The sequence below is a fragment of the Diuraphis noxia genome, unplaced genomic scaffold, assembly GCF_037042655.1.
Source record: "Diuraphis noxia isolate RWA-SAM2 unplaced genomic scaffold, SU_Dnox_SAM2 contig0002, whole genome shotgun sequence".
Taxonomy (NCBI): Eukaryota; Metazoa; Arthropoda; class Insecta; order Hemiptera; family Aphididae; genus Diuraphis; species Diuraphis noxia.
The window spans coordinates 66,806,856-66,833,200 of NW_028301712.1; the positions used below are offsets into that span (position 1 = coordinate 66,806,856).

The following is a 26,345-nucleotide window of genomic DNA, read 5'->3' on the forward strand; positions in this document are numbered from 1 at the left end:
GTATGGCTTGATGATTGGCATCAGTCACTATAATATGTGATCTGAGGTTAATGCTGGCGCCGCTTAATTCCCGGATAGGTGACCACCTGGGTTTTTAACGAATACTCGCCCCACATATAAGTGTTCCTAAACTCATTATAAAAAACTAATGGCCATATATAGTTGCCAATTCTTAAGGTCAATAAAAAAGTATATTTTATTATTATTATAAAGTTTAGGTATTTACGCGATTTCCAAAACATCTCAAACACTTTGTTCCATATATATATAATTAAAAGTCATATATGTATCTTACTGCAGATGTTCTCGTATTATATACCGTGCACTGTTTACCAATTTCGGGAACACTGAATTTCTCAGCTGGATTATGTTGGAATAAATTAATTTTTTTTTACAAGCTAGTGGTATATAAATACAAATTTTCAGATAAATTTTAAATTTTAAACTTTTTCGGTAGGCGCATGTGCATAGGTAACGCAACTTATTTTTTTAATAGCAACCGGTATTTTTGATATCGAATTCAGATAGACTGAATTTTTTAAAGTCATTTTGAGCAATTAACCATGGCTCTAAAACCAAAATTGACTGAATGAGAGCCATTCAAATTTTAATAGATATATATTTTTACAATTCATTATACAAATTAAAATGCATGACACTATTTATAATTATTTCGTTATGGTTTTATAGTTTTAGTTACTTTTTGAATATTTTTACTTATACAGCTGTATAATCAATTTTAAATTAATAATTTTATATCCATATTATGTAAATCTTATTTATAAAACGAATAAAAAAAAAAAAAACGTAAATATATTCAAAAAGTAACCAATAATAAATAATTTCAAATGGTTTTATGTATTTTATAATGAATAGTAAAGATGTATTATAAAAAAAAAATATGTTGAGTACCGCGAGGGTTAAACATTTGAAATTTATTTGAAAATTTGTATTTATATACCACTAGCTTGTAAAAAAAAATCTATTCATTCCAAAATAATCCGGCCGAGAAAGTCAGAGTTCACTAAAATGGTGAACAAGCGGTATATTATCTATTAAGATAAGAAGTATCTTATCTTTCGTTTTTTTTTTTTTTTAAATTATAATAACACTTATAAAAATTAAAATGGCTAAGGTTTTCAGAGATTCCGGCACATCAAAGATACGACGGTGCATCTGTGCGTATATAGTTAGGTATACCTATATATATATTGGACGTATGTATGATATATTATTATGTAACTATATTATATATATATATATATATATTACGTACCTACCATACATATTCGTCCGAGCAATAAACAAGAATCCAATCACGCTCGAGAAATGAGTTTTATTTTTCATAATATATATTATATATAATATATAGAAGTCGTAAAAATGTAGTACGTGCATAATAATATTTTATATATATGTATATAATAATATAGTATAAATAACATAAATATAACTCAATTATTTTTTTACATATTTTCTTACGTATTTATATCTTTCACAGTGCAATTCGTGTTGGGTGCAAACATGCGCCTATACCCTGCAGTATGCTTATATCGTATATCTGCGTGTTAGGTATAGGTGGTGGGAGGGGGTAAGATAGAGAGGTTCTAATCAAGAATTTCATTTAAATTTGGTGACTATACAGAGTCCACTACTTAGGAGCGCCACAGTAGGAATTGTGTGGGTAAAACGTATTACAGATATTTAATTTATCCTACAAATTGTCACATCACATTCGCTTCTACGATTTATTATTCCAAATATGTTTAGTTCTCGACACATACTTTTTCACCGTTATGCGGTGAAACATTAATTGTAATATGGGGTACCTATATATGATAACAGCAATGATAAGCGATTATCCAAAACGGATGTACCTACACAATGATATGGCATTTTGATTTCATTCTCGTCCAGCTACACCAACAGGAATATATTTCGTTCGAAATACATTGCACTATAATAAATTTGGTATAACATGAAACTCGCGCATCGCTTTTCAAAACATCAAAACCTACCCCCCCACGCGATGGTTACAGATCGTGTTCGGGGTAGGGAGAAATTTTCTCTTTATCACCGCGATGACCTTATTTTGCGGACAAAAGCTGTTTTTTCGGAGCACTCGAGGCGTATAATACGCACGCGGGTGTGTTTGTGGTGTTGTGGTAACACACGCACGCACACACACATATATATTATATATATTTATGCGTATATATACCTATACACCAGCAATACGAGGCCGGTGATTGGACCTGAACGCGTGATATAATTTCGTTACGACCGTAACGGAGTGACTTATATAAATGGTAAATACACACACATAGAGTATAACAATAACAATACATGAGCGATAGTAATATTTTAAAATATAATACGTTACGTGCAGCGCAGTTTTTTGTCACCGTCGCGGCGCTGCGGGTATTGTTTTCGGAGCGTAGAGCAAAAAACTCGGACGCAAAGACGAAAAGGGTTAAAGAATTCTTTTGAAAAGTCGACCAAGACAATGCAGTCATCGGACATGTATAGGTATAGCGTGTTGGCAGGTATACCTACCCCGCAGTTGTCCACGTAATGTGCTCAGTGAGAAAGGGGTCACTGGGCCACACCACAACGTTTATTGCGGCTGGGCCGTTATTATACGAGGGAGAGACGTTTAAAAAGAAAAAACGAATAAATTCATCTCCAAAAAAACCAATTTGGGTGTAAAGAGTTTAATATTATCTGGGTCATGAGAAAACGACAGTCCGCCGCCGCCGTCGTCGACCAATCGTCGAACGTCTCGCATTTTTCGTATAGGTAAACGACGACTGCGACGACCGCGATGACCATTATTATCGTTATCATTATTACCTATTCCATATTCTTCACGAGCGTCAAAGCCTTTCTCGATCGGCTCACTACTTATTGTCGCGTATTCAGCATTTGGAATTCGATCGGACCGCTGCTTGCTCCTCTTTACACGCTAAAACTCTCGTACCTGTACGACACTGTAGCCGAACATCATCGCTGGACCTGCACTCACACGGCACTCTATACATACACATCGCCGCACAGCCCGCTGCCGAAGACCCAAGGTGAGTGAAATTTCGTATACGATTATTATATCCAATGATTATTTTAATATAATAATATATTGCAAAAGCTCGCGTTAGATTAGATATAGGTCAATATCTATATTATATTAATATTCGCCAACTATTAGGCCAGCTCGCGGAACTCAAATAATAATAATAATAATAATATATATATATTAATTGATACCGGCACCTTCGACTCTCATCGGTATAACGAAGATGTATATATAAAATATATAGGCTATATATAGATCGGTTTTCATTTCGGCTGAAATAATTATGATATATAGGAACCACCATGTGTTGGAAATCTCATCATATTATAGTCCCTCATCGGCGCTGAAGTCTCCGAGGAGACACGCTACAGGCGGATTTCAATAAACGCGATTGTACGTGTACCATATATATATACTACGATATTACTACCGTAATATACCTCTACGACATATTATTATCGGTAATAAAAATAAATTATTTTATATATTTTATTCGCCGGGGTGCAGCGATGTGGGTTTCGTGCGAATTCCGCTTGTCGCGGTCGCGACCGACTCTGCCGCCATCTGGACGATCGGAAATCCCATCATCCCCGAGGGTAGTTCGCGGACAGAGCGAGAGAAAGGAAAGGCAGCGACACAGCGTCCGGCCGCGGCGGCGGCAGGTCGAGGGCCGGTCCCGATCTGCTACCATTGTCCTCGCGACCTGCACGCGACTCCTCCTATCCGGCATGGCGCCCGGTGGCGGTCGGCCTGGCCATCGCCGTCGCGACGTCACCATCATTACACAATGACAATACCGTCGCCTAAATTTCGCGACCAGGATCGAAGGACCTGCCGCCGCCACAGCCGCTGCGCCATGATTTTTTTTTTTTGTGGACGAAACCAATGACGCGGCATTCCGCCGCGTGCAAAAATAGTTTTTTTGCCGCAGTGATCCGACTTTTGGGCGATATATTCTTAAGCGATATCTATGTCATTATATGTGTTGAAATTGACTTTGTGCGCACACACTTTTAGACAAGAGCTAGACACACGATCTAATCATTCTGTTGTAATTAGCATGATGTCTTAACTCTTAAGTAAGAATTTTATTCAACCCGCAGTGTGGCTATACGTATACCTAGGTTTATATCTAGTTAAAAATCATGTTTTCAAACGCTTAATTTTTTACGCCACGTCTTTAATATACGGAGTATCTGTGTAATGACTATTTAAATTGATGTACGTATACCTAAACTGGATAGTATCTACTGGAATCGATATTTGAGTTTTCCATTGTCTCTATACCATAATAATAATATATTACGTATTTATAGGTAGCAGGTTATTGTGATGATAATCTGGACGTAATATTCTATAACATTGAATATATAATATATATAATATGGGTATTATAGACATGTATGGTGAATTTATAGAATCTATAGTTTTAGATGAAATATAATTTCAAAGAAATAAACTTGAATAAATATTACTGACCGATATACCTATTTTATGTTGTATTTATATTAAGCAACTCAGGTCCATATCGATTTTATATCTACTTATAATGTATAATATAATATATTACTTTGATAATATTAAAAATTTTATATTGTATATTATATTAATAATCTGTTGTGTTATGTTTAAATGATCAATATTCTACATATACTATATAATATAAAATTTATCCTATTATCGATTTGGAGTTATAAATTATAATAACTCAAAAGCTACAGAGTACCTATCCTTAATTTTATTTCAATATATAATTTTTTTCAAAAAAACGTTCACTCGGCAATTTTAAACAAAATATAGGAAGAAAAAATGTCTATGCCAACCCTTGAAAAATAGTAAAAGTTTATTTAAACAGAAATTCGTGACATTATAGAATTAAAAAAAAAACATACTTATATTTCCAGTATAGAAAATATACCTCACGTCCAACTTTTTTTTGATACATAACCTAACAATTAATAATCGTTTGGTATTGTGGTTTATTACGATATTTATATTTATTCATTATTAACCAACAACGGAAATATTTAATTCGTTTTGGGTGGCTCAAAAATTTTCGTATCACGTTAAGTAAATTTTGATTTATTTAATATGGCTATATTTTAGCGGTACCCATTTTAATATTATTCGAGTTGATGGATGTACATGCACTCCTACAATCATGCAGGTGTATAAAATAAATATGAAGTAATTTTTGTATCGCACGGTGCCTGTATAATAATATATATTATTTCAATGTATATACCTGATAATTGATGACGATGAATAGTGGCCGAAGCACGCGAGTCTCCTAATATACATCGCGTGTAATAACACAAAATACGTTATAAATTCTACAAAAATAAACTTAATAATATTAATAATCCATATCATTAATTTTCTGCAAGATGACACGTATAAAACGGTTTTATGCGTTCCGAGTGCGTATATACACGCGTTTTACATAGCCAGACCTGAGAACGTATAGTCATTTGAATATTATAAACGATGTTTCCAAAGTCCGCGCAGTACTAGACGTATATAAAATAGTCGATCGTCGTTTTTACGACCGTTTTTATAGAGTAGTTTACGCGCAGTCAATGCACGTATTATTATATATACACTATACACATATAATAATATATAAAACATAATATACGTCTATGAAGCGTAAACGTCGTTGCAATTGCGGTCGATCAAAGTTCGTATTCGACTTGCATTGTTGCAATGTGCATCGTATATAACAGCAGGTTGATATATTTTTTATACTTATAAGTAGAACCTATATACATTATATCATTTGAAAAAACATGTTATGTGCAAGTACCTATAGAATGTAATGTCGATGCGCTGGATTTTAAGAGGACGTCCCAAAACCATTATTGTTGTCTCCAAGTGCTTCATTATATAATATTTAGCGAATCACTGTACTGCAGAAGTGCGAAGAACACTCATTTACTGTTGTTGGTTTTAATATATTAAACCAGAATTGAGTGAACTATGACCATGCAGTTATTACATTTTATATAAGTTATAAGAATATGTAATTATTATTTATCACCACCTGCAATATATAGGTACACCATTCTCTCGATATTCAATAGTTTTATAGCTAGTATTATATAAACTGTGAGTATAATATTTTTACAATTATTTTAAAATACTATTTTGACGTCTTATACCAGATTAATAGACATAGGTATTATAGATATTCTATAAGAAAAAAAATTAAGAAATTAAAATTACTCCTGACTTTATAAAACTATAGAAAATTTAGTACCCAACTGCAGTTACTGAAGTATCTTGTCATCAATACACTCACACACCTGTAGTACGGTTTTATTGGCACCGTCGTGCGGTTTGAAAATTCGCATCACTGTAATAATTGTGTATTGTATCCTTACAACTACTGCAATAATTGCAGTTCTGCACCAGACGCACGTCTTAGGGGAGATATATTAATATTATAATACTTGAATTATCATGTATTCTAATATCGTTTGAAGACTTTTCTTTTTCACGATTTGTAATACCAAAAATAGTCAATTTTGAATTTTTTTCTTACCTGCTACTCTGAATGGTGTTGGCGCAGACATGAATTCGTTCAATCCTATTCGATTACCGGGTACTTCACGACACTACATCATCACTTCACGGTACCATACGGCGATAAGAATATTTCACTCCCGACACGTGATCGCGCACTTCACGAGTACTCGCATACCGAACTTGTCTCATCACCTGAAAATATTCATAAGAAATATTATTAGCTTATTATTTGTGTTTGATATATGTATAGTAACGATTAATATAATAGCTAAATACATAAATAATAGACATAGAAAGGTATTATTAGTTATTACTACTTTTCCCACGTTTTTTTTTCTATTCCATCGAGTTTTATAAAATAAAATTTATATTGTATACGACACGATATCTGATAATATTAGTGTCTTAGTCTAAAGAATAAATATAATAGTATTATGTAGGTATAAGACTATCTGATTAATTCGAAAAAATCGATTAAATGAAAACCTTCGATAGAAAAACAGATCGTCTTAAGAATGTCATTGTAGAATAAATATTATACGCAAACAGGTCACAACATTACAGCAGTAGTTGGATAATGAATTGTAGTATTGTACCATTCATACCAACATGCGCTTTGCACACTGTTCGATTAGTAACCAATTATTGTTAAACCCATAAAAAATCAATTAAACAATATTTGATACGCATTGTATAGTATATATCAACAATTAACTATATTCACTATTCTCGTTTGTATTCCATACCTAGCTTCACTAGCAATTCGAATTTTAACTGCGTTTATTTATCTACTAAAAAAAAAACAAAAAACATTCATCTATTTCTCTCTATAATAAAAAGCACATTATTATTTTTATGTATAAATATTATATACCTATACACTCTGTACACAAGTATGACAGATCATTCCTAGATATTCCAGTCATTTTTGAATTGCATTTAAAACACTTTATACTCCTGCGATGCAGATACAGATATAACTCAATTATTTCGCTTTGTTATCGACTGTACTTTATAAAGCTATTATCGTATAATTTATCGTTACTCATAATTTCCTGAACGGGGAAAAAATTATTCAGATGCCGAAACATCATTCTATTATTGTAGTTGATGTTTTTTTAGTTATTTCTTATTTTACAGGTTTTCATCCGTTCGCAGCGGTAATTCCGTGTTATAATATCTACGTGCGTATAGACGAGATGGAATAAAGTTTAATACCGCTCCCGAACCATCGTAGTCCCTCGCCAATGGGACTGGCTCTTATCGCGGTTAGATTGTAACCATGTTCACCGCTGCGCTATGCATTACGCGAAAACCCCTCTACCCGAAAGTTTAGTAGTATAATACGATTACAGCTGCTGCTGCTGTTGCAGTAGGTAGTCATTGTAGTGTATAAACAAAGGGGGAAATAATCCCATTTTTGTTCTGCAACTGTAAATTAAACTTGGGTACGTGTGCAATAATACAGATTATAATAATGGCGTCGTTTTGAAGATCGCGTAAAACGTTTAAAACATTATTAATATAAAACGACAAAACGTCGAATGTTAATTTTTTTTTTTTTTTGCTTAAATTATACTAAGTTCAGGTACTTACTTATATATATATGTCATTATTTTAACATAGATATTATGTCTTTGGACTGGGAACCACTTTTTTTTTCTAACCGATTTTCGCGAAGCCGATTTTCATAACGCTTTATTTATTGTCATATAAACGCAAATCAAAAATAAAAACAAAAACCATAGCACGGTACTCTCTTTCTTTTACAATGAAATAATCTATGAATTTTGAATATGTTTTTGTTAATAAAAACTATGACAACAATAACTTTATGAAAAGTTTGTCAACATTTTTTGTCATATATTTAACCCAAAAACATATTTACTTAACAAAATTTCATTTAATTCCTAACAAAATTCTGTATCCTAATATTCCTAACAGATATTTTTCTATTGCACCAAATACATAACTATAATTCCTCAATTTTCTTTTTAGAGGAAACATTTCTAGTGGCATGCTACTTTGATTTAAGTACTTATTACATATACATTTTTCAACTATATTATATTGTATCTCTAGTCACATGTCGGAGAAAAATATATCATCACCATATCATCTTTAAAAGGTTTTAAACAAAAGGATAATCCTCAATTCAACTATCTCGATGACTAATATTTTATTATTTTATCTATTATTTTTACTTTATTTTCGTTTGTTATACCATTAGTCACTAATGATTAGTGTTTCGACTTGGTATACTTGATATATTAACATAGTAGGTATCTATATTTTATCGGCACAGATCAATATAATTCGTGTTTTTTGTATTTAAATTTTCTTAGTATTCCGAAACGTAGGTATGTTTATAAATTAATTTAAATATTGTCAATTAATCGATGTCAATCTCACAGGCTTCGAAAAACAAACTATTTCAATTTATATACATATTTACAGTTAGTTGTTTGACATCCATTGATAGTTACGACCTATACCCGCGTTTTGTATTTATATTTTTAAAATTGTTGATATTTGTTGGTATAGGCTCCATATTATATGTATAGTTTACACATATATACATATACTTTTTATCATTGTACTGCACGGAAAATTTATTTTATCACCCTATAGATAATATCGTCCGGCTGCATATCCGGAACAGGTATTATACATATACAGTTCGCGGCGTACTACATTATGACTTTGACTTACAAACGCAGTTAAACGAGATCGATAGAACATAAATGATGTACTTATACAAATACAAAGACGCGACGAGTTAAAGTATTCGAATAATAATTGTACAAACGTCATAAAATAACGGGTTGTCTATATAATAATACAGTTGCATAATTTAGTAAATTATCATCGTATCTTAGGAATGGCGTCGTAAAATATATTTTTACGAGATTCGCGTTTCCGAGGGCACGCGGTTTCAGACTTCGGCTCTTATCATCTCTGTATACAAAATATACGCTAATACCTGTCCTATGTAGCAGGTATTGTATACACGAGACCTTATCTTTATTCCTTATCGTATTTATTAAAACTATGCGAAGGCGATATAATAAACTGTATGATAGAGATAGGTACTATGGAGATACGGGCCCGAAAGTTTAGCTGCGATTCCGAATCAGTGCCTCCACATCATGCACGTTCTCAGCGAAATCTCTTACGTATTTTTTATACGATATAGACAGCTTGCATGCGCAGCACAAATTAAACACTATATACTATTCTGCAACCGGACGATGTAACTCTAGCTATTTCCTCGAAGAAATTAAATCTTTTTCCGTGCAGGACCTCGGCACACTTCTACCACGAAAATCGTTGCCGACGTTCTAATATCTCGTGGCGCATGCGATGGGATAGGATGCGCGAAATATATTACATCACTCGTGTCGGTCGTTTACGACTCGGTTTTATATATTTTCGAGTTTGGCCTTGACCCCCCTCAAACTGCATCGGACAATATTATTATTGCCGTACGACCGATGATGGTGGGGTGTCGAAAATCGGAATATTTTCATCGTCTGACGGTTTTCTGAACGGATACACCACCGCCACCGTCGCGTCGCGCCCCGTCGAGACTTTCCGGTGCAGTCTCGCACTGTGGTGCCACTTTTACGATCGAAAGATACACGCGCATTCACGTATATTATTATGACGTCAGATTTAATATAAAATATACTCGTTAAATCACATTCGCATAATAATTTATACGGGAAATCAATTCATAACTAATACAGGATAATAATATGGGTGATGATTATCACCGTTAATATCTCGACATTTCTATATAATTGACGATTACTATTTTTTTACACGTCACGTCTTCGACTGAAAATTATACATATCGGAAACGTTTATTACGATTCCGAGTACACATATTAATAATCTAATATGATTAAAACGAGAAATTAAAATTTGTCGGGCCGATTACAAGGTTAATAATATCTAACAATATTAAATTGTTAATTTAAATTTGGTGTACTTGACGTTCGGTGAGTCATATGATGTGTTATTAAGTATACTATAATAATAATTGGCAGGACGAACATCGACGTCGCGGTGAATGTCCTGTAACGGCGCGTGTGTGATTTATATTACGCATGTGATCTTTATTGGTCTGTGTGCAGCATAATGTCATATAAAATTCATATACTGCCGCGGCATGTGTGCTGCATTGACGCCGAAATCGCGCTGACTCGGTGACGTCACGAAGGCGATAAAAACGGTTTTTACGATGCGCCCCGATTGCGACCATTATATTTTATACGCACCTGACGTAGGTCAGGTTCGCGGCTGCAGTCGGTTGCATTCGCATTTGAGTACCTACTTTAATAATATTTATATATGGCTATATTTATCGCCAACGGCCGTCGTCGGAACGGTCGCGAAAATATTGTCTATTCTTATTGAAGTGACGAAATATTAGGGGGGGGGGGGATTGTATGGATGTGATTGATTTCTATACTACAATACGTCTAACGTTCATCGGTTAACGTATGAAAATATTTAATTAATTATTATTTTACAAAATATTTTAAAGATATTAGCCTGTCACTTAAATATCAAACATAAAATACATGATGTACTAATTATAATTTAATATTCTAAACGATACAGTTTACGGCGAAAACAATATAGAAAATATTACTTGATGGGGAATGATGAATTCCCAGTTTTCCAGTTTTTGATCCGACCATGTATGTCAACTTTTTTTATGTATCTATCACTATCAACTATATTTTACATAGGTAATTTTGCCACAACCACAGCATTCATTTTTACAAAGATCGTTATAAAATTACAAAATTGAATTCGTTTGATTTTCGATGGTATATGTAAACGTATATGATTACTTATAATATTAATGATAAAATGTTATGGTATACTCTGTGTACTAGACGGTTTATAGTTAAACCAAGGATGAGAATGCTATATTTCTCAATAAACATCTGTAAACTCTATGACCTACAACCTTGTGCACATACGCTTCTCTACGTGGAATATGTTTTATACCAGGGTGTCATCGAATGGGTTACCCGTGAACGAATTTAATATTACTCGCAAACAAGAAATTTATTTTTAATGGTGAATTAAATTAAGTTTCGATGGCCCCCGAAAAGTTTCTGAATTCCTAATGTGGCTGCATTCATATCAGTTGGAGGTGAACCCCTGAACTTCAATACCTATATCAATATACTAGAATAGTATTATCGTATATGACGATTATGACGTCTGATGTATTATAAAACGACGCATTATATTCTGTTTTGATTTATAAAACTATTCGTCTCGTTCCTGAAGAAATCTACAGTATCTCTATGTAATATTATAGAATACAATATTATAATAATCTTACTGGCTGTGAGACTTCCACTTGGGGCGTGGCGAAATAACCATGTTCGGAATAAACAATTTTTCGTTTACACATAGTCACACAGATTTAAAACACTTTGTCCGAAGACGGGCGCCGATATAATTTATAAACCACTCGGGAAAATCATCAATATACACCACAGTCCATTAGGTTATTCGACTCGTCTAAGGCGCGCGCGCACACACACACACAGCACTTTGAAATATACATATATATTTATAAGCATGAGCCTGACTTGGAATAATAATATATTGAAACACATCAACATTTTCGCAAATCACTCTTATACATAAATATATATATATATTTTGTATATTACACAAACTACAGTCGCTGTTTCAGTTTATATATAATGGTGCGCCGTGTATACAAACGAACTTTGTGAAACTTTAATTTCAAAGAAATTCTCAGAAAACTAACGAAATCGTACCGCATTATTCGCGTACTGTAGCGTATAATATAATATATACATTTCTCCAAACTGTCATTACATACACTAACGTTTCTCCGGCGACAGCTTTATCGTATATTATTTATTATATGATCCCCTCGACGTGCAAATGCTATACACACACTACGTATATTGTACAAACTTTGAAACTTCAAAACGCGTCGTAATCACATTATGATAATAATAATAATATAATGTAAATCAATTCAGCCGAAACGCATAGCTACTTGCAGAGCTGAAGAAAATCCGTTTCGCAACGATACGTTAATATACAAATGTGCTACAGAGACTGTGCTATATATATATATATATATATATAAATATTATGCGTGCTTAAACAAAACGATAAAATATACGTGCGCGGCTGGTGGCCGTTATGACTTATTAAATTGAATAGGTATTTTAAACTGCAGTATGTGCCTCGTGTGTGTAAAAATAATCACTATTTCATATTTTGAAACGATTTTCGTTTTACCATATTCATGTTATTGTATTGATTTAACAATTTTACTGTCGTAATTATAATGTGTCATGTATAGTACTCATATAACATTAAAATATATATTATCTATCGTATGATGTAACTATGTAAGGAATTACTAAGGCTACGAATGGACAGGGACTCTTTGAAAAAAAAAAAATTAAGAATTAAAATATTCCCCGAGCACGAGACATGACAGACGCGTTAAATAATTATCGTTCACGATCGAGTGTCGTATAAATTTGAAATCATCATAATATTATAATGTTTAATTGTCGGCGCAGATGTTTCAATCGTTCGACGACTACTTATCTACATTATATCCTATCTATTTTAATTCAGACATTTCAATATGTTTTCCCGTTTTTCCACAAGGCAGGCAACACACGATTAAATGAAATAACGTGGTGTATTATAATATATATATATTATTATGTTTAAAAAAAAATTATTAATATATAATATGTATACTTTCGTACAACATTGGTCCTATCAAAGCCAGTCGCGTTGTTATCAGCTCGACGCTTAAAGAATAGCAACTTACATTTTAGTGACGCACATAAAATATGAAATATTTTTATACAAGCGGCGAGATGAATGAAAATCGAGTGCGTGGTTTTACGTTTTTGTTAACGACTTGAATATTAACAATGTATATTATGATAATCAAAACAACTGAGAAATGCGTTCGCTTAAATCAGTATAATATTGTATATATATAATTAAAAGAAAACTAGTTAAAACGAAAGTTATAAATATGAGAATTTCTGGCCGTGGTATTTTTATAGATTTTGTATATTATGATTTGTAAGTACGAATGATGTAATATATATTGTATAAAAATTACTATGGTCTATGATTCATATAGTATTATATGAGTATATTATTTATATACTTTCAACGAATCAAAAACGGTTGACGACAAACTCTTCGTTTTCTGTCTATTGTACTTATATATAAGTATATACGTTTTATATAAAAAGTGTTTCTCTCGGGTTTCTTTATTTTTTTTTTTTAAAAGCAAACAAACAAATGACTTCGAACAAAAATCTCGTCCGGGCCCCGCGGTGAACACTCTGACTCGTGTAGGCGAATGACGAGATAAAAAAAAATCGTTTGGAGTCACCGATCGCGATGTCTATCTGAAAAATAAGGAAGCCATTTACGCAAACGACAAAATATATGTATATATGAGATCGAAAACCCTAAAAAAAATAACTTTGCGATCGAATCGTAGAAGCGATCTCATATATATATATATATATATCGTAAGTCGTTTCACACACACATACACTCTCATGAACACACACACATACAAACATAACTCGAAAGAGCGTGCGCACGACAAATTCGGTCGTCTTTCGGTGCAGCTTATAAGGTCGACCGATTTCCCCTCGGCGGAAATTCGCAAGCATACTGGAATAAAGGTATAGATATAGGTATATATACATTTGATATCATATCATACGACGTGAGTATATGTCATGAGGAAATTGCATCTATATATATATGTGTGTGTGTGTGTGTGTTTGTGTGTCTATATAAACGTATAATATATATATTATATATATATATACACTCGTGTGTATGCAGGGGAGTTAAAAAACAAACTGGGCGTTTTCGGAAATGTCGTTGTTTGGGGAGAGGAGAGCGCTTTGCATCACGTCTATATATTATATATATATATTATGTTCTAACCCTCGTCGCGAGCACCCTCTCGCACCCTTTCACCCCCAAATAGTCAAATCTCTCTCTCCTCTTACAGTCACCGACGTATATATTGAACGTGCCCCTGCAGCTCTTTTATATACACTTCAAATATATATATATATATATATAAAGAGAGAGAGGTATATATCATATATCATTATATCACCACGCGTTTGGATAGTAATACATATATATATATATCTCCATGCGTATGCCAAGCACGGCCCATTTTCCAGTCCGACGACTAGACGACTTTCGATGGTCGTTCGACTGGAACGAAATGAGTTTCACGTGCCTGCTACAACGATAGCAGCAGCAGCAGCAACAGCGCAAACCCGACGGCTATATGCAATGATATATGTATGTATGTATAATGTATATATAAACATACATATATATGAGTACGCGTATGTAGGATGCTATAATTTATATTGGGACACTATTGCGCTTCCTCATTAAAATATATAGTACATACCAAACTTATTACGCAGCAGTAGCAGGGTACCGTAAGTGATATATGTATAATGTATAGAATAGCTATATTATCTACGTAATACCGACAGAAGTCAGAATTCAGTGCAGTTTATTCTCGTATACGTATAGCCGTGGTTTTTGACGACAGTCTAGTATCTATCACTTGATAAATAAATTTTATACTTACCAGCGCCAGATGATAATGAATCACAGCCCCCACGATGGTTTTGCAAATTTATATTTCAAAAATTGAGTGATACTACAATAATAATATCTTTTATTATTATTGATTTAAAATTTTAACTCAGTTCTTCCAATCACTCGAAAATCAAAATAGGCGTATTTGTACGTATTATGATGATAATACTTTAGATACATATAGCTTATAATATGTATTTAGTTAAACAAGTATAATAGTATATAATATTATAAATACGTTCATAAAATTTGATTAGATTACTTCAAAACGTCGTACTCAACTTTATTTTTATTAAATGTAAACGTATAACTACGTTATATTGAACGTCTAAATAGGTATAATATCATAGCACAAAATCATAGGCACCAACTATAATAATGGTTACATTTTGAGTGTGGCATTATACGGCGTATATAATACGTGACATATTTTATATATTGGTATTTACAGATTAATTTATTAAAACATTACTCTCATTGTAGGGCATCATACAACAATATAAAATAACATTTCCTATTCGTTTCGAACCAAAACGGTGACTTCTAAAATGGATATAAATTTATTGAAATATCAAAATAATAGTAATAAATATCTGTTTCTCATCGTTTTCATAAACAAAACAATACCATAGGCTATAGGTACTGATTATATGTCATCAAATGATAAAACTCACTGAGGACCAAACCAATACGTCATCACTATACAAATACAAACATCCACACATAATATACGGAAATCTGCACGTGTTTTAATATTTCAAAAACGTTAACACAATGTATAATATTATATATTTATATAAAGCCTTGTCAAACGACTTACGACAGTTGTGTACCTAAGTCTTCCAGTCTTCATCAATAAAATAAAACATAAAGCACGCTATAAAATACCGAAACTTAATTATTTCTTTCGGCATTGCAATAATACAATATGAAATAGGTATAGGTACTTATAAATTATAATATATATATTATACGAGTGTACAGTATATATATATAATTGTTATACTGTGACATTATTAACCCGTTATTATTTTAAGCGTCATCATTGATATCATATTATTGTTCAATAAACATTTAATTGATTATATATTATACGGTATTGTCATGGCTTCATGAGTTGTAATAATAACAGTTCACAACGTTGTAACCGCTTTAAAGAGAAATATTTAATAAATATAAACCAAGTACTTATAATGATTGTACTTTAACCGCTGAATTTGGGTCAGATCAATAAAAAACATATATTATTTTTCGAGTTAATTTTCCATCAATATTCGTTGAAGACGATAATAATTTCGAACTTGATTTATTCGCAATTAACTAATTGTTGTAATTGCGCTTATACCGTTATATTCATCAAGCATTTACTAAAACCTATAATATATTATTATAATAATCGTAATTAAAATTTTTTCAATTAAAAAACTAATATTTATAATTTATGGAAAAAATCACACTCATACACTCTCGATTCATATTATGTATGTTATACTCGTAAAATTAGATATTGTGTAATTTAAATAATTTCACACTTAATACGCATTAAACATTAATGCAATAAAATCATTTTTAAGGTTCTAATTTGGAAGCAATATAAGTAACAAAAAGCACTTAAAAGTTAACATAAAAAACAGGTTAAAAATAACATTTAATTTAAATTTAAATTTGATAATCACATAATCAACTGTGCTGACAACTTAATATTTTAACTGGATTCATCTGTATCAACTATAATAAAGCTATGTGTGCCCCTGTGAGTATTTTCTTGTAATTTGAGGCAATTTTAAACAGAGAATGCATTGCAAGCTTTTGTGGGACTGTACCATTAATACGTATAATTAAACAATTATGACAAACTTATAGTGTAAGGTGTAACATCAAATTTAAAAAAAAAATGTTTGATCATTAATAGAAATAAATGAAACATATTTTAGTACAAGAATTATTTTTATTAAAATCCAAAAAAAGTATAATTTTCCTTTAAATCCAAACCATATACTCATTAAAATATTAAAATATACTACTTTATAAAAGAGTGTCAACTGTTTTCAGATTAAGTTTGAATATTATTTATGTTAAAATATAGTGTTCATTATTTCCCTATTATATAATTACATCACATCATATAATCATGTAAAAATTATAAACACGAAAAATCGTCTGGATAAAAATAACACAAAGGTATGTATATTTTCAAATTTTATAGCAGAGAAACATGTTAATAACATTTATTGAAATCGTCTCGGATTTGACACTTTATAATATTGTATATGTGTGCAATAAATTTTTGAAGTCATAAAAAAAATAAAATTAAAATAAGAGTTATGAATAATAATTAAATGGTGACGGGGCGTCGAAAGCATACTTTTATATTTCCGAGTAATAATGGCACTGAGTGTTGAACGTAAAAGAAAACGAACCTATAATTTTATGTAGGTATATTTTTGTTGGCGCCAGACGATCAAATAATCTTTATTTATATTATAAATATATTATCATGTACCCAACTATATCTGGACATTCTGAACACACACGGCACAATTATTATAGGGATGGCATTTCGGGAGGTCATTTTCGTTTTTTTCGCATGGGAAGGGGTAGACCTAAATAGATAAACGTGTTTAATTTCACCGTGATACCAGTCGTTTTAATGCACTTCTTATACCTATACGCTTCGCATATTTTGACCTTTCGAAAGCACTCCTCTCAAATGACGGAATAAATTACATCTATATCTATATTATTATATAATATTAGTTGTGTGTGTTTATGAGTATCAGTTTATAAGACTTATGTCTCACTTGAAATTACTCGATAATCGATTAATTGATCTATCATCGTTCTACAGTCATTTCTACCAATATTTTATAACATTCGTTACATGAACGACCTATAGTCTATACCTAATAAATAGATTTATATCAATATATAAGAACAAGTAGCTTAAAAACTATGTTTATCCTTCGAAGTTTAGGTATTAGGTATTTGGTGCAGTGCCAAAAATCCCAGCCCCCAAAACACCAATATATATCTACACTATCTTATATAGGTATAAACACACCACCTTGATAATCATTTAATAACGCTCAGTACTCGGATAGGGAAAACAAAAATGTCTTCTGAAATATTCCAAAATCATTATATTACCTATATGGGCCGTATGTTATATATATGCGACACCCTCGCGCGCCCCCCTTTGACGCTGAAAACTCGATCTCGCGTTTTACGACCCAACGGTGACAATGCACGTCAAAACATATTTCGAGATTTATTTTCTCAGATCCCTCCCCGTTACTCCGTGTCTTATATTAGGGGAGGAACTGTTGCAGTCACCCATACTACGTAGAGGACGGCTGCAGCAATGTATAACATATTATGCTCACGTGTTGTATATTATATTCGTATCACATTTGTACGTGTTTTCTTTAAACGTATTGTAATAATTGTATTATTTTCATTCTTACCTTCCATTATACACACCTATCTATTATATTATTGTTACTATAGGAAACGTTTGGGGTATTGTCGCGATCGCATTTTGACCGCACCTGCGCCACCGTCGCATAATAATATCGTTCGGAACCATTTTGTCTCTACGGCGTGGTGTAATGCGGCGCGTCGGAACGGTTAAAGATTTCACGCGAAAAATGTGGCCGCTGATGTACCTTATGGTTATAATATATAGCGTAAATGGTAAACGATAATAGGTATATCGGTACGTGTAAAATATCAAACCGACAAAAACAGACGTTGACCACGCGTAAGAAATAGCCGCCAAAAAAAAAATAAAAATAAAATCATTATAATGTAATAATAAGCACAATACGAAACTAAACAGAGGTTTTATATTTACGATTTAGCACAGTGGCATACGCGAACCGACAGTCTGGAAAATCGTCGTAATTAATGGTATACGAATTACAAATGTTCGTCTGGCAAGCTGACACGGCGGTACGCGAAATTCGAAACGAATAGTGACTGATTTTATTTATATACCACATAATATATATCTAATACTTATAGCAGCAAAATTTGAATAGTCAAAGATTATAAGGATGAGTAGTATAGAATATCGTCATAACGTGTGTAGCGGTAATACAGAGGGTGCAAATTATTTTGTTTTTTCAAATGTGTGACTTACGGCACATCATTTACTGCTGTGGAGCCTGGGCAGGCATAGGTATCATAATAAAATATTATAATAGTCGATGGTCATTATTATCACGTATACACACTTACACATATTGTACGCGTTTTCCATCCCCTTTTAGACGATACGCGCGTACTTGTGTCGCTTAAACTTGTATAATTACGTGGACATGGCACATCCTAATTCCTAGATGTGTATTGATATATACCTATTATTATTATATATTAACGCTCGTGTGGTGTAATGCGCTCGCGCTCGGAATAATTGCGACGTCGGTCGTTAAAAATATCTCGTTTTATGGTCATAGATGTTTGAAAAGTTGTTAAGTAAATATTTATGCATTTTTAAACCGTCGTTAACTTTATATGATATCCAATAATATTATATGTACGTAACACCGCGGCAGTAATACATTTTGTAATGTGCCCGTTAACGACGCGTGCACCTATATTATATATTATGCATAATAATAATCATAATAATATATCAAATACGTCCGAAGTGCGAAACGGTTTTTTTTATTTCCGTACTTACTTTACCTACCTTTAATCGCATTCGATATATTTATACGCCACAGACTACATACCTAATTATATCTGAGCGTATATATAGGTAGGTACCTACTGCAAGATAATATAATAAACCGCACACGTGCGCATTGTTTATTTAATTTATATATACACATAAAATACAAATTATGTATTTGTTATATTAAGTTACTAAACGTATTTACTGCACGGCTAAAGTCCCGCGAGCGATTTCGTAGATTATTATGATACACACCTGTTTTGTGCACTGTAGCAGTGCTAATACTCACACTCGTGAGTTTAAACGATTCATTGAATTTATTAATTCTACGCGTGCACTACACATGCGTTGCACAGCGAACGACGTCGATTTCTCAACCGCATTTGTAAATATAAATTTAATGTAGGTACCTATATATTTATGTTTTTTTATGATGATACGCATGTATATCGGGTTGTTATCACGTCACGCAAAATGTGTTTTTAATTCATTTCCGCGTTCGGATCGACACCACAGACCACGATCGAATAAAACAACATATTATAGCTAATAATATATATTATATTGTACGACGTGATAACGATCATCTGTGCATAATATTCTTATAATATTCAAAATAACCGCCTGCACTCGTAAATATTTATAATATTATATATGTATTTATAAATGTCTAGGACAAGTGTTTGTGTTCTCGTCGCGATAACTTGTTTTCAAATTTGTAATTTTGAAAATAACTACTGTACCTATACCCAGAAGGCAACGCGCAGTCTATAAAATTCATTTCAAATTTTTTTTTTTAAATCTAATCGCTTGTTTTTTAATCCGTAGACATGCAGTCGGTACCTATATATTGGTTCTACGTGCGTGAATGTTTTAAGTGTTTTCGATTTTAGTTAAGTATTTAAACATAATAAATGTGTAGGAGACCTATCTAGTAGACGGCGGTAAAATGTGATTCGTCAGGAGGCGAGTGTAAAGAGGGTTTCAGTAGTAAATCATACTGCAGAAACCTGCGGATGTCGGATTCGTCAGCAAATTCGTCAGTTTATATAGCGATAGTATGTAAAGTTCAGGGTCTGAGGGTGTGAATTTTGTGTGTCACAGCTGCAGTTTAGCTTTACGCTGAAAACGTCTTTGGTTTTTACACAACATCACGCGGGAGGGGTAGGAGGGGGTTGAGAAAAACCACATTCGGATCCACGTTTAATAAAACGCTGCTATGTACTGTAGCCTCGGGCACGAGATCGCGAGAAGCGAATAATAATGATGCACGCGCGCACAATAAGTCCCATCCATATAATATATGTATAATGTTTACCCCGCTCGCGACGTTCCGACGTTATATCCATCACGTGGTACGCACATAATAGAGATATTATCCCCGGGGGGTACTTCAGCATGCACGCGCGAAACCACCGACTTACGAGAGACCACCACTGCACACACGTGACGTATATTATATATTACCGTATTAGTATTCCGAATAACCGCCCTTATTCCGTTATCAGCTCGGAGACGTTTTCGCTGGATGAGTGCAATTCGTAGTCGTTTCCTCGCCACCGCCGCCGACTCGTTGAATCCCAGCCAATTACTGGATGCAAATTTTGTACCCTCCCGTGAATTCCCCGTAGACTAGCGGTGGTTCGCCTTTAGCCAATGTGCAGTATATAGGTACCTATATATACTATATATACATATATATGTATATTATATACTGTACACTCAGAACAGCATCATCATCATGTTTATATTATAATAATATTATATACGCGGGTATATACGATGATGGAGCAGTTTCAGAAATCTCGAAAATGCAGTGACTTTATACTTTAAATGTCTCTCTCACAATTGCTGCCCGAGGGAATTGCTTAAGCCTAAGTAATGTGAATTTCCGTTCTTATTTCAGTCCCGGTTTCATTTTAAGCGACGGCCATTTTATTTTTTGTAAACAAATTATATTCAATCATCGAGCGATCTTACTATCTTATATAAGTGCTTATAAATGCATATATTGTTATATTATAAATTTATAACAGCGCGCGAGAGGACGATGACATGTCGTTCGGGGTCAAAACGTATATTTGGCGTATCGGAAAAACGATTCCGACCAAGGCTGAGCTCGGTCGAGAAGAAGAGTATTTTATTTTTTTAATGAATCGCTTAAAAAAAAAAAACATGGGAATATTAAACCCCTATAAGTATAACCGAGATTGTTGAGTTTTTCGAAAAAAAAAACACGCACTTGAAAAACATATTTAGATTTTCGATTCGTTAGACATTTTTTGAGTGGGTCAGTATTTATGAGATCGCTGGGTGTGTTTGTCGGATAGTAATATTGATAATATTATAAATACCATATATATTAGACTATAAGTATATTTGAGTGTGTGTCGTGTATTTACCAAAGTATATACAGTATGAGTACCTAATATAATAATGTATTTATATGTTTTCAGATGCCGCCGGAAAAGTGTGAAATCGTCCGAGGAATGGTTATCATCAAGCGTTAAGGACACTGACAAAATCCGACAAATACAAATAGGTATAATATATAATACAACATAAACATACAATATTTTAACAATATGTCGAGCATTTGGTAAATAATTCATTGTTATAACAATAATTATTATATAGAGTGTTGAGAACTCTACGACCATATAGGTACTCACTGCAGCACGGGGACATATATATTATATATAACTAATGAAAATCTATTCATATTATAATATTATGTTAAAATTTAACTTAAGTGTTTAAGTAATTATAACTATTATATAGTTCAATAGGGTTTAGATCTGTTTATAATTTTTAGTTTATGTGCATCAAAATTAATATTATTAAAAAATAAGAAATTATTAGATAAATAACATTAGAACTTAAAAAATTAAAATTAAAATGTTGAAATATCGAGATGTATGCTGTAGTATAATATATAGTTGGACTCTCAGATATGGTTAATTCGAAGTTGATTGGACTTGCTTAAAAGATATCCTGCAAGGTTAACACAAAAATATGAAATTGGTTAGGTTAGGGCAAAAGTCCGAGTGTATAGTTATACATGTCGCATTTTTTTTTTTTTATCTTGTACAGATATTGAGTAAGAAAATGATCATATGATGACAAATAATTTGGTATTTACGTTTATTTATTCACTGTAAAAATACGTCGTACGCATAAACAATATTTATTTATTCGTTTAACTACCTACCCATTCTTGGTATCTACTGAAAGTTGTGAAATCTACGTATACCAAATATTATAGTCGTTTTAAATCTTAAACTCAGTGTAAAGTCGACCAGCGACAAGGAATGCAATGAAATTGAGTTATTATTTTTTTTCGATAATAATACATAGGTACTTCAATTAATCATATTATGTTGTATATATATTGATAAAAGACGTATATATATATGTATATATAAATACATAGGTATAAGTATATAATATAAATAGTATATGATGCGACGCAGTACGCGTAATAATAATATATTTTTTTTGCGATACACGAGTGAGCAATTTTTTTTTTACTCAAAGTAATTTTCGACTTTCGAAGGGCGCGTATATTATAGAAAAGTTTTCATTGTCGACGAAGTGGCGGCGGTAGGCTACGCAGCTGTTCCGGGAGGTCGTTTTCGACACGCGGCGCTGCTGCGACTCGACTCGAGAACGCTCATTACGGTATTCCATTACGTTATTCCCTCTAACGCATTTATATACGCACACACACATACACAAATATATATACGTGTATACGCACTTAAAAGAAAAAAGAAAATAACTTGAAAAAGCGAGTGTGCGCCATAAAGCATTACGGACGCAAACGTCGCGATGATTATATATATATATATATATATATATATGTATATATATATATATATATATATCACATGTATATACATATATTCCTTACAAAAATAGTGAGCTGCACGAGTACGAAAACGAATATATAATAATATTGTATCTTGACTCGCTGATATACACTTGGGTATTTTGTCGTTTATTATTTCCCTCTCCCCCTCAGGACCAGAAAGTTCCATTATTGTGGTGAAATAATGCAAACGACGTATAAGTGCAGATATAGTCGAAGTGCTTGCACTCTGCAGTCTATATACAATAACAGTATATATATATATATCTCCAACGCTGATAATAGCATATAATAATACTCTTGTTATCGTTTACGCGATGATAATAATAATATTTGCAACGAAGTATTATGCTAAAATAAATATGAATAAATATTGCACCCCCGAATCGCACTACAGTTTTTCCACGTTATACAATATCACTACTCGAAGTAATAGATCTGCGTCAAAAGATATCTTTTTGCGTATAATATAACAGGCCTAAAAGGGTATAACCATGGTGGTGATTCAGGACGTGCGGCGGATACACCGTAACACCATATACATACAAATACAACACATTTATTATATATGTGTATATATATAACACGCGTGTACTATACATAAGAACACGTATATATCCATGAACCGGAAACGCGAGTCGAGTCGTCATTTTACGACACGTGATACATGTGGGATATATATATGTGTATATATGTTTCTGTATTGAGGAGTCCTCTCCCCAACCATTGTATGCAGAGTGTTTTTGACGGAAATTATTTTTTATTTTTTTCAAACGAGCCACCCGATGGCTATTTTCATTCGCACACACTTCAGTCTGGTGTGTAACTCCTATATACATAAGATTGAAATACTCCAATAGTGCGTATTTATATACTTAAAATGCACTTTCGAAGCACTTATTCCCATGTATGCGACGATGACAAAGAGCGATGAAAAGAATCGTTTTATATTCTTGTGTATCGAAATTAAATTTAGATTGTATATGATAATATGATTATAGTATTATGTATCATATAATTTTACCAAGAAAATATCAATATTTTGTTTATTTCAAGGCGAGTTTCTGCAGATATGGTGTACCTAAGGGTGGCAATTGCCCCTTCCCTTACACAATATAGCGTGCCCTATTTTTGTCAGTATAAATAGATTTTTTATGTCCAAATCTAATAGTAAGTACAAATTGTATTTCCCTATCTTTCGTGAAATTTACCTGGCTCCGGGCTACTTAAGCCTCTATTCAAAACCAAGTTTCAAAAACCTATAGTGAGTGGTAGTTGAAATGCTAACTCGAGAAATATTCTATGTAAGATAGTCTCCTTTTTCCCCATCATGCTTATTTATGGACACTGTCAACATTTCAATGAAAAAAAGTCTTAAACCAAATAATCTTAAGAAAATAATATCATATTAAGAGTCTTAAATAGTGTATAATATATGTAATAGACAGGGAGGTTATCTAACAAGTTAATACTTTTTGCCTAGAAAAGTTACATTTTTACTGTATTACTTGTACTACAAAATGGTTATGAACCAGATTAATATAAATATATATATATTTATATATATTATATATACATATATATACATATATATTAAATAATAATTTTCTGTTATTTGTAAATGTTTAACTATTAAACTTCATGATCAAAATTCGAATTTAGTATGCCGGAATATTCCAAAAAATGTGCCACTTCGGAGTATGAAATTAAAAAGGATTGTTGTAATTAAAAAAGTAGAATAATATTAAAAAATCAAAAAATTAGGATTGACTTCAGATAGATTCTATCGATTCAAATAATGCAATAAAACATTTGAAAATATCTAAAGCATGCGCGCACTGCAGGACACGCTATAGGTACACATGCGATTGTAAGAATATATTTTTTTTTCAAACAAGTCGATAATTATTCAGACAATTTTTCTTTTACAAACGGGTGTGTTTCAGACATTTTTTGTTGGCACACGGTATACATATACCATATATTATATTATTTATTATGCAGTTAGTATACACATATGAATATCACAAGATTTTATAGAAATGTCAGATTTTTTAAGCTTTTTTTTTATTATTGCGCTCGTACGCTGATAGAAAATCCGATTAGAATATTTTCCCTATAACTTATACTTTGTATATTTGTAATATTATATTTTACGATATTTCGACGTTTTGGGTATCTACATTTTGTGTAGTAACTGCCTCAAATATGCGTATCATATGTATATTAGCATACATTTTTCTCAGAAAGTAAATAAAATTATACTTAATAAATTATTAATAATAATTAATATTATAATAATATAATACGTGGATCGCAAATTACACGTCTCACGACAATCTGAAAAGTGTTCACTCAAGACTAATCATTTGTAAAATAAGTTATAAACGAACATTTTTTACCTCTCGAAATGCCAACTATATTACTATTACGCTTATATATTTCACACGAGAACAAATCACGGTTACACGTTATGTTAGGTTTATAATTGTATG

The 26,345-nt window shown here is 32.3% G+C and overlaps 1 long non-coding RNA gene across 2 annotated transcripts in view; it reads left to right on the plus strand.

The window, feature by feature from the left end:
- The first annotated feature begins 2,559 nt into the window (after window positions 1-2,559).
- LOC149058816 (uncharacterized) overlaps window positions 2,560-26,345 on the plus strand; it is a 51,993-nt gene continuing 28,207 nt past the window's right edge. The window contains exons 1-2 of one of the 2 annotated variants that reach the window (XR_016190109.1): window positions 2,593-3,077; window positions 22,436-22,521. This is a non-coding gene — a long non-coding RNA (uncharacterized LOC149058816). Of the gene's footprint in view, window positions 3,078-22,435; window positions 22,522-26,345 lie in introns of both variants that reach the window. The other variant, XR_016190108.1, reaches the window with a different exon arrangement.